Source organism: Capra hircus, chromosome 19, assembly GCF_001704415.2.
Source record: "Capra hircus breed San Clemente chromosome 19, ASM170441v1, whole genome shotgun sequence".
NCBI lineage: Eukaryota > Metazoa > Chordata > Mammalia > Artiodactyla > Bovidae > Capra > Capra hircus.
The window spans coordinates 45,779,180-45,794,622 of record NC_030826.1 but is presented as its reverse complement, the minus strand read 5'-3'; the positions used below and the strand labels follow the sequence as shown (position 1 = coordinate 45,794,622).

The window sequence follows — 15,443 nt, the reverse complement described above, 5'->3', positions numbered from 1 at the left end:
TAGATATTCTGGAATTGAATTGAACTTGTAGATCAATTTAGGGAGTATTGTCATCTTAACAAGGGTACATCTTCTGGTCCCTGAACAGGGGATGTCTTTCCACTTAATTAGTACTTCCTTAACTTCTTGAGACAATTTTTATAGTTTTCAGATTTTAAGTTTTATACTTTTTCTGTTAAATTTATTTCTAAATATTTTTTGATGCTATTATACATGGAGTTTTCTTAATTTCATTTCAGATTGTTTGTTGCTATTGTATCAAAATATAATTGATATTTATTTGTATAGTGATCTTGAATTCTGTAACATTGATGGATATGTTTTTTACCTCTAGTAGTTTATTTGTGGGGTTTTTTGTAAACAAGATTATGTCATATATGGATAGAAGTATTTTATTTCTTTCTTTGTAACCTGAAAGTTTCTAATTTCTTTTTCTTGCCTAATTGCCCTGGCTAGAATTTCTAGTACAATATTGAATAGAAGTGGTGAGAACGGATATTCCTTGTTTGTTCCTGACTTTAGGGAGAAAATATTCAGTCTTTCTCCATTAAATATGATATTGGCTGTGGGTTTTTCATAGGTAACTTTTTCAGGTTAAGAAAGTTTCCTTCAATTCCTGTGTGTTTTTATCATGAAAGAGTGTTGGATTTTGTAGTATATTCATTTTCAGATAGTAAACCAATCTTGAATTCCTAGAATTAATCACACTTACCAAAGGTGTACAATACTTTTTATATGTTGCTGGATTCATTTGCTAGTGTTTTGTTGAGTTTTATTTATATCTATGTCCATAAACGATATTGGTCTATAGCTTTTTTTTTTAAAATGATATCTTTGTCTGGTTTTGGTGTCAGGGTAATAACCGCCATATTAAACTAGTTGAGATATGTTTTGACTTTATCTTGAAATAATTTTGCCTTAATTAAAAAAATTATTTATTTTAAAAATTTTGACTGTGCTGGGTCTTTGCTGGGGCTTCCCTGGTAGCTTAATTGGTGAAGAATCCACCTGCAATGCAGGAGGCCCCGGTTCAATTCCTGGGTCGGGAAGATCCCCTGGGGAAGGGTTAGGCTACCCATTCCAGTATTCTTGGGCTTCCCTTGTGGCTCAGCTGGTAAAGAATCCTCCTGTAGTGTGGGAGACCTGGGTTTGATCCCTGGGTTGGAATGATCCCCTGGAGAAGGGAAAGGCTACCCACTCCAGTATTCTGGCCTGGAAAATTCCGTGGAATATATAGTCCATGGAGTCACAAAGAGTTGAACACGACTGAGCGACTTTCACTTTGACTTTCACATGGGTCTTTGTTGCTGTGGGAGGACTTTCTCTAGTCTTAACAACTCTCTAGGTGCTATGCTCTGGCTTCTCATTGAGAGTGGCTTCTCTTGTGGAACATGAGCAGTGGGAAGCAAGGGCTTCGGTAGCATGGCTCATGGGCTTAGTTGCTTCACAGCATGTGGAATCTTCCCGGACCAGGGACCAAACCTGTGTCTTCTTCATTGGCAGGTGAATTTTTAACTACTGGACCACCAGACAAGTCCAGTTTTGGCTTAATTTTGCACATTCATTTAGCAACAGTAAATTCTAATTCCCTCATTACTAAATGAAGATAATAATACTGACTAATGTTTAAGAAATGGTGAGTTATTTGTGGCAATTACAAGATATTTAGAAGCCTTCCCATAGGGCATTCCAAATATTTGAGAATGAAAGGGAGATGTACAATTAACTATAATTGGACTAGATCACAACTTTTCATTTTTCTTGACCTTTTTCCTGTCTTGAGATATTTAGGGTAGAGATTGCAAGTCTGTCACTTTAAATCTTTGTCTCCTACTTGGTTCCCTTAACCTCTTCTCTTAGTTTTGTTTTGGAGTACTTGCTTTGTTACCTCATTCTAGTTATGCCATAAAGAACACCTAATTTTAGCCTTCTTGGATGAGTCTATACAAACTTCCCAAAAGAGCCAGAAGAGAGTTGAATGGAAAGCATAAAGCACTAAAATTTTGTTGATCTCTTACTACTACTTTGCTTTGAATTATTAACTATTTAAAATATCAATGAATAGAAGGGTTGTTTTTCGTTTTTGGCCACCACATAGCTTATGATGGTGACTTAGTATTTTTTTCCAGAGGTATTACAGTGTTTAGCATCCAGTAGACACTCAGTAAATGTTTATGAATGATTGGTAATTAGTAATAAGACTTTAAGGGGATATCTAGTTTTATTGAAAATCAAAGAAAGTTATTCAGGGCAGGAATATAACTGTTACTGTTGTCATGTTATAAAAATTTAATGCCCTAGCCTAAATGTTACCAGCAAGATCACATTTTGATATTGTTGCCATAGAGATTCTAGGGCGTGTGAGTAGCTTTTTCCCTCCTCTACACAGAAGGATTTTTTTTCTTCTTAAAAAAAAAAAAAATTTATTTATTTGGCTGCACTGGGTTTTAGTGCAGTGAGCCAGGTCATTGATCTTTAGTCACGACATATGGAATCTAGTACCATGACCAGGGCTGGAAACCAGGCCTCCTGCATTGGGAACACGAACTGTTATCCACTGGGCCACCAGGGAAGTCCCGGATTTTTTTCTTCTTTGTGCCACAAAAGATATCGTTTCATTAGGTTATTTTATTTTTTTGTTCTACTGGTTCAAGTTAGAGCTAGATCATTTGAGACAAATTTTGTTAGATAAATGTTTCTAAATTTGATTGTGAGAATTAATTTGGAGTATGGCTGAAAATACTGAGTATTTTGTTCTTTTTGTCTGATTCAGAAATGAAAAAGTTTGCTGTTAAGAAAATTATATATGATTTCTTAGTAAATGAGTGACAGAGATAAAACCGGGACTTTAGCATTTCCTGAATTCCTGTCATGTTCTCTCAGTAGTTTATGGTCTCATTTATAATTTTGTACCCACAACAGTTTTTACATTAGATGTTTTCGGGTTTCATCATCTGTATAAGGGGACTGTATTCAGGTATTCATATTTATCTATAAATGATCTAAAGCGGTGCTTCTCCTAAAATACTCTCAAGGTCTGGGGTTGTCCAGAGCAGCTTGTCACAAAAAGGGCATCTCTCTGAAGGACTCATTCTCTGTCTTGAAAAAATGAGAATTTCACTCTATAAATATAATTGTGTTTATTTTAACAAGAGTATATCTGATTTTACTACAGTCTTTGATTAAATCACCACTCCAGCAATGTCTCCTGCCTATTGAATGGTTTCAGTTACTTCCTAGTCCAGAGCTGTAGGCTCCGCAGTGTCCCTGAGAACCCAGTTCAGGCATCCAGGAATCAGTGAATTAAAAAGTAATGTTTCTTTCCAAGAATGGTGTGCCTCTTTATTGGAGGGAACAGGTGTGGTGTGCTGTTTCCATAATTCCTAGGTTTGCTGCGCCAGCAGAGCAGGACTCCAGAAGTTGCATCTAACTTTAGACTCAGCAACTCACTTAAACTTTTTTTTAAAATGTCTTTTGCCTTGTACACATGTTGCCCCTTTTCTCTTTGAATATTTTTTTTCTCCTTCTGACTTTGTATCAGGCCCTCCACAACTAGGCTGCTCACAGCTGCCTTTAAGTTCTGCATGTTTACCTTTATGAATCATTTGGAAAAGAAGCCAGGCAATCTCTTGGTAACTTTGGGGCACGTTCTGACATTTATTATGTGATACAATGTGTTAGGTTCTAGGCAAATTGCTTCATTTGATGTTGGCTCATGTGCAAAATTAGTATATTAAAATACTCCTTTTGTTATGTTTGGTCAACAAACTTTTTTGGTTAATTCTTTGAGAATTTAAGAATGTTCTCTCCTGAAGTTCAAGTAATTAGAATTAAGTAAAATTTACCTAACTAATCAGTTTATTTAATCAGTAATTTAAAAAATTTGTTTAGTTTAACTCCTTGAGAAACTTTATTAAAATATTCTTGTAAAGTTCTGGTTAGACTGCATGTATTAGAAATCGGTGTTTGTGTAGCCACTTTGAAATCTGGTACTTCGGAGGAGAGAAAACCATCCGTCTTTGATGTTAAGTCTTAACATAGCTGATGGCCTTGGAGAACACGACTTGTTTCTTTAAGTGATACAGTTGCATACATTCGCATTTTAGTACTGTCTTCCTCAATATCCCCCAATAAATTATTTCCTGATTTAGGAGTGTGTTCAGGGTTAACCTGCAACTTTAGTTACTGTTCTCATTCCATGGACTGTTCCCAACTCCATGGACTGTAACCTGGTGGGCTCCTCCATCCGTGGAATTTTCCAGGCAAGGATACTGGAGTGGATTGCCATTTCCTTCTCCAGGGGATCTTCCCTGCATCGACCCAGGGATCAAACCTGCATCTCCCACGCTGTAGGCAGACTCTTTACTGTCTGAGCCACCAGGGAAGCCACTGTTCTCATTACTAATGGTTAAATCATGAGGCTGCCTATGATTAGTATTTGTTCTCAATGAGTTATCGGATCACTTCTGTGGTGAGATGGTAAGATAATATCTTTGTGTAGATTCCAGAGTCTATATCTTTACTATGAGGAAGAAAATTATCTTGTTTTTAGATGGGATTGAAAGTAAGGAATACCATGCATTCTTATAATACTTTGTCACTGACAGGTTTTTCAAATGCCTTAAGTTGCTTAATCTTATTGCAAATTTGTTGCTATTGGGCTGAGTACATAAGAGTATATGATATTCTGGATTAGCTGAGACCTTCATTTAATGAAAACAATCTTTGAGCTCTATAGTCGTTGTAATTAATGTGAGGATTTTCTCTTACTTACCTTTGGCCAAATCTTGATACTTGTCAAACTGAACTGGTAGCATTGTTCAGGTTTACCTGCATCATGCTTGCACTTCTTATTCGCCAGTTGGTGAGTAGCATGTTTCCGGTGGGAAGCTATAATTCTGGAATGCAGGTGATGTGGTGGGGAAAGTGAGAATTGGAGGCTGACGCATGGTTTCCAGTCTGTGTTCCAGCTTTGGCTTTGGGCAGTCTCCTTGCTATTTTTTCTTGGCTTTCTGATAATAAAATCTGGAGGTTGAACTAGATAGCCTTCCAAATTCCTTTTGATATCCAAAATTCTTAAAATTTCCCAGTTTTGGTTCAGTTTATCCTGGCTTTCTACTTAATATTTAGCTTGCTGAATATTAACATGAGAGCATGCACCAATTTCAGTTTAAAGATGTTTCTTTCATGATATAATTTTAATATTTTAAATAGTTTGATATGTTCATTTCTTTGATTATCTGGACTAGGTTCCTGGGATGCAATGGCAAATAACAGAAATTTTAGGCTTTAGTTAAGGACTGTCTCCTGAATTATTTTAATAACTGCTTTTTTTTTTTTTTAAGTACAAAACAAAATAATCCCTTGTCCTTTGAGATTAGTTTGCCATTTGAAATACTGAATTTTAAAACAGTGTATTTTAATTTTGGCTGTGCTGGGCCTTCGTTGCTGTGCGTGGGCTCTCTAACTGTGGCCCGTGGGGGTGCTCTTCAGTGTGGTGCATGGGCTTCTTGTTGCGGTGGCTTCTCTTTTTGCGGTGCACAGGCTCTAGGGCACTTGGGCTTCAGTAGTTGTGGTGCATGTGCTTAGTTTCTTGATGACATATGGAATTTCTGCAAAGCAGGGATTGAACCTGTGTCCCCTGTATTGGCAGGTGGATTCTTAACCACTGGACCACCAGGGAAGTCTGGGAATTCCTTTATTACTGTTTTCTAGAAGGGAAGATAAGTTAGAGGTGGATTGAAGGAGAGGAATGAACAAGGATTGGTGGTGAGGAGGGATGGTCCTTTTTTACATGGCAGAAATGACACATAGATAAAGAATGGATGGGTAAGGAGTTGTATATAAGAGGGAAGTTATGTAAAATATAATATAAAGTATTATAATACAAATACTCTAAAATATGAGAAAGTTATAATTATGTTTTTGACTTTAGGTACAGGCAACCTAGTGCAAATTGGTGTAATATGTTTGTTGTTACATTGGTCTCATGTAGCTGGAAGTCCAGTAGTCTTGCAAATGTCGGGATTGTTCAATATAATCATTTAATGCTGTCACCAAGAACCAGGGTTCTAGCCAACTCTCCATTCTGCGCTCTTTGATGTTGGTGGCGTCTTCAGACTTGATGTAAGGTGACTGGAGTGGTTTGAAGTGTCGTGTTCAGCATTACCTGAAGAGGGGCTGTTTCTTCCTCCTCTCATTTTAGGATGGAAGCAGCTTTTCTCACAATTCTGTATTCCAGTGGGCTTCCACTCATGTCCCATTGGCCAGGATTACATTTCTTGCCCATCGCCAACCAATCTCTGGTAAAGAGAATGGTCTGGAACTAATTTCACTGAGATAAGAGTGGATATTGGAGGAGAGCCAACCACAATGAGTATTTCAAGAATGATTTGAAAAATGAGTAGAATATGTGTGTGTGTTTAATCAGTCTTGACATCCACTGTGTTTTGGGGGGAAATTTAAAAAAATATATATTTATCTAAGATTTTTCTGTCTGTAGTGGCTTGCCTTTGAATTTCCCTATTTGTAAAAATTGGTGTCTGAGCAGAAAGACATCTGATTTGAGAAAATGTAAAAAAACTGACGGACTTAAGTGCCATAATCACTTAAACAGGCTTACTCTTGGGCTAAGCAATGAGAGAAGGGGAAAGTGGGAATTTATTTTTACCCAAAATGCATGTTTAAAAATTAGCATTTCCACTTTTTTGTTAATCATCGAAAAGAATCTATTTTATAAGCTTGCTTATTTGGAGGCCTAATTAAATCTGATACTTGAGTTTTTAGAATGGAAGCAACAGTAATATGATTTTGTGGTGGGTATCTTTGAACATAATATTTAAGTATACACTGCAGAGGGCTATGCCTTATTTGGTATTTTTCATTTGCTCATTTAGATTTCAGAATCCTCAGATTAGGGCTCTAGTTTGCCATCTATTGGTTTTAGAATTGTGTTTAACACCTTTTGCTGTATTTTGTGGAATTACTATGTATGCAGAGATATGTGTGTATACATTAAAAAAAAAATTAACCCACCTCTCCGTCTCCTGGGATTGTAAATTAAAAAGACAAGACTAGGATCTCTTTCGAAGGTATATACAGATATGTATACATTAAAAAAAATTCTTTGTGTAATTTGACCCTGCAACTTTCTTTTGGTATTTAAGAACCATGACTATGATTGAGTGTGATTTTAAGGGTACAGATTGGAACTCACGGAAATTTAGGTGTAGATGCTGTAGGAGCTGGTGTTGGAGTAACTTTGTGGGAGGATAAACTATCAGGCTGTTTTTTGACTAACAGAAGTGACACATACCACCGGATATTGGTTCTGGTAAGCCACAAAACAGTACTGAGCATTTCTCATCTTCCTTTTTGGTAGCAGAGCATACCTTTCTCATCTGCTGCATTTGACGATTTAATTGTTGGAAACATTTTTGTTGTTGTTCTGTCATTTAAAATAATACCAGAGTTCCTTTAAGTCTCTAAGTACTGGATTTATCTTTTGGCAACTTTTTCTTTAAAGGGTAGTGGCTTATAGTGTGTGTAAATGTGACACTTTGCATTGTATTGCTACATTTTTTTAATCTAGAAAAAGTTCCGTTATTTTAAGGCCCTATTTTGGAAAAGGACTAAAATACCGTACTGACAAACTGGTCAGAAATTATAAAGTGCCACCACTTTAAACCAAGTGGAAGTTTGCTTTTTGTTCTGAGATTTGGGTTTCTCTATGGAGCTCTTTGTTAAACTTTTAGCATAGCACTGAACTTCCTTTTGGTGGAGACAGGAAGCATAAATACTCATTGTGTAATGCCATTTGCCTGCCTTGGTAAATCTGCCAAGCCATGACACCCAAAACCAGACGCGTGCTTCTTAGCGAAAACTACAGTTCCCAGCGGGCCCGGCGCTGGTGGGCCATCACTTCCCCTTCTCGCTCCGGGCTGGCCCTTCCCGGGCTGGTCCGGCGCGGGCTCCAGCTCGCGCCTGCGCAATGAGAACGTGCGCTATTTTTTTTTTTTAACCCCGGCGGCTGCGGATCGCGGCGCCGGGGCTAGTGCCCAGGCGTGCTGCAGTGTAGGGAGGCAGACTGCTAGGACAAAGGGCGGCGGGAAGCGCTTCACCAGTCAGGGAGCTCCCCACCCAGCTCAGCGCACGTTTAGCCCTAGAATAGTGTGGTGCCCAAGACATGAGCCTATTTACTACTCAGTACAAACAGTTCTTGGCTCACGTCCTCTTGCTCTGTCGCGTCAGCCTTCCTTGCCCCTCAGCCGGCGCGCGGCCCCGCCAGCCCCAGCGCGGAGGGAATGTGACGGCATCAGTGCCTCAGGTTAGCCTCACCCCGGCCAGAGCGAAGGCCCGCTCCCGCCTGCCGCAGTGCCGCGTGCCGCAGCCGCATGTCTGGGAGCGGCGGGGTCCCGGCGCCGCGGCCTCCGCAGCTGGAGGCGCAGAAACAGCGGCCGCGGCGAGGAGCCATGACTGAGGCGGCGGCGGCCGCGCCTCCTGGCGGCTCGCGGGGGCGGCGCGGCGGGCGCCCCCTGGCGGCGCGCCGGGGCGGAGCGGGCCTTCGCCGCCGCAGCCGCAGCCGGCGGAGGCGCTGCTGTCCCTCCTCCCCGTGTCCCCGGCGCTCGCCCGCTCGCTCGCTCCATTCTCCCTCCGCTTCAGATTAAAGGGGGGGAGGGAAAAGAAGCTCGGCCGCCATTTTCCCAGTGCCGCCGCCACCGCCGCCACCGTTCGCCGAGCCGGCGGGAGAACCGAGCACCTTAGCGAAGCCGACTCGTCTCGCCGCGGCGGTGCGGGGGGCGGCCGGAGCGCGCTCCCCGGCCGGGAAGAGGCGTCCGGGGGCGGCGGCCGGGGTGCGGGCTCGGGCTGCAGACGGCGGCGCTTGTTTGTGCGGGGCGGGGGGGCGGCTTCACCCTTTGCCCCCGCCCGCCAGTCCTCCCGGCCGGGCTGTGGTCCCCGGCCGTGCCCAGGCCCCGCCGGAGCCGAGGAAGGCCGGAGAAAGGGCCCGAAAGAGAAGAAAAAGCGGCCGCTCCCCGCCGCCGCCTTCCCCTCCCCCTCCGCCTCGCCCCCCCGCCCGGAAAGTCAGGGCGGCTCCGGGCGCCGGGGGGGAGGAGAGCGGCGGGCCCCGGCCGGAGCCGCCGCCGCGCGCCCCCGCCCGCCGCCGGCCCTCGGCGCCCAGGCCGGGGGCTGTTTGCAAACTGCGCCCATTTTGTGGGGCTGAATCCGCCCGGGCAACGCTCTTCCATCACGTGGTAGGTGCTGGTGCTGCTGCTCCTCTCCTCCTCCTCCTCCCGCTGCCCTTTCTCCTTCTCCTCGCTCTCCCTGTGGCTCCCATTTCTCCCTCTCTTTGTTAGTTGTAACTGGAAAGGCAGGGCAGGGCAGGAAAAATCCCCGGAACTTTAAATGGCCTCTCCGGGCTTCCCCGCTGCGGGTCCGGGGCTGGGAGTCGCCCCAAGGGCGGGGGTGTGCGGGGGCCCTTCCCCACCAGCTGCCGCCTCGTTCGCCAGCTTTTCCTTTGGCGTTCTATTTAAAAATGCGGCCTTAAGAACACGATTTATTCCGGTTAAAAAAAAAAAAAAACAAAAAAACAAACAAACTCTCGGTCTCGCCTTGAACTTCTCTTGACTGCAAAAGGCCTTTCTCTGATCGAAACACACATCTTGCGCCTTTCACGGTGTGTATCACAACTCTGATTGTTTAGTGGAATGGTTATTTGTTTCATTTATTTATTGTTTTTGTTGCCTGTAAATTGAGGTCACTTATGTTTTCCGATCTAGACTCCTTCAGGCGGACGTGTTTTTTTTTTTTTTTTTAACTAAAGAGGAAGAGACAGTTATTTGCTTTTAAGTGAGTTTGGGGGGCCTGTTTTCCGGCTGACGGTCTTTTGATTCTCAGCAAATAGTTTAATTGTTTTCCATAGGATAACCAGCCCTACCCGCATGTTTTACTTAAAAATTCTATTGTTTTCCGTTGTCGGGATCCCAGTGTGGTTTTTTGGAGAAACACGTTACTTAACTATTGCTTATTGATTGCCTCAGGGGAGAAGGGGTGACATGATGGCGCCACTTTAAATTGCTCTCTTTCCTCCTCCTCGGTTTTTCCCCCCCTTTATTCTGGAGGTCACTGGAGCAGTTTTCGTGACCTATTAATAAACTACTTGAGAGCGTTAACAATACAACTAGTCGGGCTAGAGTTTGGTTACGTTAAGGGTCAGGAGACTCAAATCCTGAGGTCCTCAAAGTTCCGAGAAACCTTCCTAGTCCTGCCTCGCCTTCCTCACCTCCATTCACAATCCTGGTGTTGCCATCTCCTTTGTCACGTGGCTAGCAATCATTGTGTTTTTTTGTTTGTTTTGTGGTCTGTGTTTATATTTTTAAATTGTAGCCCAGAAGAACCTGCCCCCTCCCCATTAGAAAGATCAAAACGTTTTAGTTTTTTTAGTTTTGCAGTTGGATAACATTTAAAATAAACGATAAAATTACATAATCTTTGCCTTGCATAATCATGATATAGTTATACATTGTTACTGAACTTTTCTTTTCTAAAGCACTTTCAAGTATGAAAAGTAGAGCATTGGAATATGTTTTCCATCGCTCAGAATAGCCTGTAGTATTTTCCCTGCTTTTTGGGTCGTTTAAAGTAACCACTATTTACAAGGGTTTAAGTGGGTGTGTTTCCCCTCCCCCCTTCTTTAGGCTATACTTGGTTCCTTTTCTAGTGTACTGTCCGACCAATTTAGAAATTTTCAGTTGTCTATAGGCGTGTCATTTAAAGCTATTTTTCTTTTCTTATAACGATAGTGAACACTTTTGAGTAATAATTTGTTTTCTAACTAAAGATATTTTATTACGTTTCTGTTGCGGTTTTGATCCCGAGTATTTTTAGTGTTAATCTATAGATTTAGAAGAATGTTCTATTATCTGTTTTTTCGTGTCAGTTTTCCTAGTAGTTGGGTAAATTCCTATTATATAAAATACCAAATACATTTCTCTGTTGTCTCTACAGAGGTTACTAACCACTTTCTCAATTTGAAAAAAAGATCTGTCCTGAATTTAAAAACATTTCAAAAACTGAATATGAAATGTAGTGGGTCTTAAGTGTACACTGATTGGTCTCCTCTAGCATGTATATATTTTATGGTTTTGGGCCATTTTCTTCGCTGACAGTTACATCATGTCATGTGATATGTGCAGTGTGATGTGTAGTCCTAAAAATAAGGCAAGGTAAAAATGCTCATCCCTTGGGAATTTTAAAAATGTATTATAAATGTGAGATAACTGTCCTCAGTCATGGAATTCTGATTTTGATTACCTCTAGGTTTATCCAACAAAGTCTGCAATTCCTTTGACCTTTAGCATATTTGATATATTTGTTAGCGATCTCATGATTTGAGGTGATTCAGTTTTTAATTTTCAAGTGTGCACCGCTTGGAGGGAAACAGATGTGACAAAGATTCTTACTGTCCGAATTATGGTGAAAATGATTGGTCTCTTGAGGACTGCCGTATTTAAGTATATACTTAATAAGTACTTTTAGTTTATGTCTGTGGGCAGTTAAAAGAGTGATCAGTTAAGTATTGGGAGAGTCTTGAGGTATGGTGGGGTTTTTGGCCCTTTCACCTTTGTGAATCTATTTAAGTGAAGTATTTAAGTGTTCCGGCATCTTTCCTGAAAGCCTTATTCAGAATTTTAGCATTTGAGTTTTGTGCTTTACAGCAGGTGAGATGTTCAATCTTTGTATGATTTTCTTCCTGCCTACACATGTTGTTTCTATGGTTAAACCTGCAGAGCACACTTTCATTGTTAGATGACTTATCATTATCCTGTTGAGGAAAATTCTGGAAGCTAGAAAATGAGTATACCTTAGTTCACTTTTGAACTTTTATCAAGGTGAGAAGAAAGGAAAACAACTCTCTTTTTTTTCTTCTTCAAACACTGCCAGTACCCTTCCATTTCTAGTCATGCTACATTGTAGCCAGTGTCTGTACCTCCTCTGGATTTTATAGACTGACCACAGATTTTAATTGTATTTTCAAGTGAATTACAGCTGATAGATTTGTTCTGTTTGATACAACCTAACTCATGTAATCTTTAAACATAGGGCCATTTTGGTTGATGAAGCTGATTTGAGAAGTTACTTTAGTATTGAGTGGTTCTAGTTAAAGGAACTTTTCTGAGTAAAGCTTAGTTACTGTGTTGTAGTACTAGAAAAGCAATTTTTAAAATTCTGTGAAGAAACATACTAATCCATATTCAGTTTTCAAAATAATCATTGAAAATCATGTGTTTAAAGAGTAATGCTTATTCCTCTTATATTTGAGAGGGGCGTTCAGTAGGGGTTATTATTTTTCTTCTTGGTGAAGTCATTAGATACAGAAATTAAGTGATTTCCTTCCTGGAGAGAGAGGGGATTTTTTTTTTTAATTGTTATTTTCTTTTTCTTTTTTTTTTTGACCTTCAGCATCTTTCCATTGCCTTGAATTTGGAAAGGAAGGACTAGTGCAGACTGAGTATGTGGTTCATCTTCAGTCGATTGGGCCAGAGCAGATCTTACTATTGAGTGGTTTTGTTAGTTTTAAAGCACTTTTTTCTTTGCCTTCTTTTTCTATTTTAAGTAAGTTTTTGCCTTTTGTTTAGACAGTTCTAGGTCTCCGGAAGCATGTTTTATATTAGGGCTCTTTTACTTGATCACTTTATGAAAAAGTATAGGTGCAGGTGTCTCAAATAAAACGGCCCAAACACCTGGCCTGCAAAGAGTACTTGGATCATGTCCTTTCCCTAAAATAAGACTTTTAACTATTTCTTGGAAATCTGTATTAAGACTGGTTTTTGAGTCTTCACATTGCTTCTGAAGATGTGTGTTTAAATTGTAGTTTCCATCAAAATAAATTGCATGTTAGCCTCTGGGCATAGTAAAAGTTGCATAGAAATATTCCTGCCAGAATGTAATAATTCATGACACAAAGCGAGACTTTATCAGTACTTGCCATTCCTTGAAATGTGAGATCAAAACTCAGTGAATCATAGTAATGGTTAAAAAAGACAGTATGAATGTAAAAGACAAATATTCCACTGTGTTAGAGGTCACCAGCATTTGAAGGCCACAAGAAGACAGAAAGTGGTGTCTTTGGGTGTCACTTGCATATTGTGGAGAGAATTGTGGGTCATAGGAAAAGATCAGTATATATGGATGGAAGGGTCACTGTTACTAGTTCAGTTATCATTTGTTCCCATGTTATGGTGTGTTGCCAGTCTTTTAGGATGTAGGGTAAAATGTAGGAGAAAATGAGTCGATAGGTTTGATTTATCAAAAAGCCTGGATTCCAGAAAGACTGAAATAGATGTGTTTCAAAAAGCCTGGATTCCAAAAAGACTGAAATAGATGTGTTTTTTTGGTTTGCGTGGTAAGCTTTTGTTGTCTTTCATCAAATAAAGGTAAAGCAAAAATGGAGGGTGTGAGGAAACTGTCTTCAAAGTAGAGAGCGCAGTTCATGTTTATGGATAAGAAACAAATTTGAGTAGTCTGAAAGAAAAACTTAAAGATTGTGTATGAAGATTTTAAACATTACATCAAGAAGCCCTTCAAGGTAGACACCTTTTAGATTCTTGTCTCCCATGGGTAGTGGTGTCTGGGAACTGACAGCTGCTTAATACATGTTAGTTCTTACCTTCTGTAAGGCTTGCTTTTCTAAGCTTTTCGGCTAGCTCTGTACAGTTTTAACATTGGAAGGCCCTAGCCCCCACGGAATTACTTAACTTTGTGTTTTATTGTTGTTGATTGTAAACTTACCTTTTTTCCCCTCTAGTTCTAACTTTTTAAAAATTACAATTTCTCCCCAAGCTTTAAGAGTGAGGGAAGCATAAGGCAGAGGTAAATTCAGCAGAATTTTATCTAAATGTTATCAAAAACTCTGGTTCTTGTTACTTGAACCAGGAATCCCAAATGAGATCTCACTCTGAATTTTAAGTACAGCAGATTCTGCCCTTGTTTGGAAAAAGTTGCTTAAGTGGCATCAAACTTAATGGAGTCCCTCACCTTTTAATTTATTTGCAAAAAGGGAGCAGCTTAAGGTCAGATCTGGTTAAATTCAGTTGGAGGGGAAGTGTTGAATAAAAAAGATGAATCACAATTTTGTTGTTAGAGTATTAAATGAAAAATTGCTAAAAACTGATATCTAGGCTTTCATTTGCTATTTGGCCTTTGTGACTGCTTATTAGCACCTCCACTGGAGGGTGTGAAGGGATAGAGGTGAAAAGCTAATTAGTTTAGCTTTTGCTGTTTGGTAGCGTAGAGGCTTTGTAGAAATACTGGTCTGATAAGTTGAACTGTCAGGAAAGTTTCATTAAACTGTTCATAGGTTACCATGGAGCACTGAGGATGTTTGAAGAGCTTACCATATTTTAAAAGATACTGGATTGCTGTTTTTCAGGGTTTGTGTGTGTGTGTTTTCAGTTAGTCTTTAATTCAGTATTCTGAAGGGATAGGGTCGATTTCACTGAGATCTCTGGAGTTGGGTCAGGGACCTTCCCCTCACCCCAACACCCTAAGAAGAATGTATTTGCTTTTGAATTGCTTGGACCCTTTGAGAAATCTTCGATTTTAGTTGTGTTTTTTTGTTGTTTTTTTTTTTTTTCCAGAAACACTTGTATTATTAGAGTTGTTAGAGATGAGAGAAAAGTCCATTTTTCCTTCTTTGCCTTTTGTGAGCTAGACTGGTAGGAAATGAATTCAGTGATAAGTAAACACAAATGTGATCTTACCTGTTTTGTAGCTTGGTCTTTTTTTTTTTTCCACTTAGTTATTTATCAGATTTTTCACGTCAACATAGTTTTTTTTTAATAACTTCATAATATTCTATTGTATCTTTTTAAGTTTGCTCTCTCTCTCTCTTTTTTTTTTTGTATTACAGTTCTTCAGTAAAAGAATTGTGCATATATTCTTAGGTATCTGTGAGAATATTTCTGTTGAGTAGGTTCCTAGAAGTGCAGTTACTAGGTAAAAGTTTGAGTAGTTTCATTTAAAATCTTGAGAATGCCTTCAAAGGCTTATGTAGCCAAATTTAATAGTTTAAAAGTATACTTAAAAAGTTTGTCAGTCTGAGTGCATGTGCTTGGCAGTGTGTGTGAATGACCAGGACTTGAGGTAGACAAAGTCTGTCCTCGATTCAGTTGGTTCCTGCTGCTTGTTAGATTTTCACTTTATGATCAGACATCCCCATTAACTTCATAACGGATCTCCATCTGAGGCATTCACTGTAGAATACGCAGGTTAACTAACATATGTATTGGTCCACTGTGTGTCAGGCGTAGTGCTACCTCTAACAGTTACAAATAAAACAAGCCATTAAGTTAAAATTGCTCAGTCATGTCTGACTCTTTGTGACCCCATGGGCTATGCAGTCCATGGAATTACTGGAGTGGGTAGCCTTTCTCTTCTCCAGGGGA

At 40.2% G+C, this 15,443-nt stretch overlaps 1 protein-coding gene across 4 annotated transcripts in view; it reads left to right on the top strand.

Annotated features, from left to right (window-relative positions):
- The window catches only part of KANSL1 (KAT8 regulatory NSL complex subunit 1), a 167,436-nt gene that overhangs the window by 17,258 nt on the left and 134,735 nt on the right, over positions 1-15,443 (top strand). Inside the window, exon 1 of one of the 4 annotated variants that reach the window (XM_013972213.2) lies at positions 9,138-9,251. The exons of the other annotated variants lie outside the window; for them this stretch is intronic. The gene's annotated coding sequence lies outside the window, so the exon portion shown is untranslated. Of the gene's footprint in view, positions 1-9,137; positions 9,252-15,443 lie in introns of those variants that run through there. 4 annotated transcript variants of the gene reach the window in all.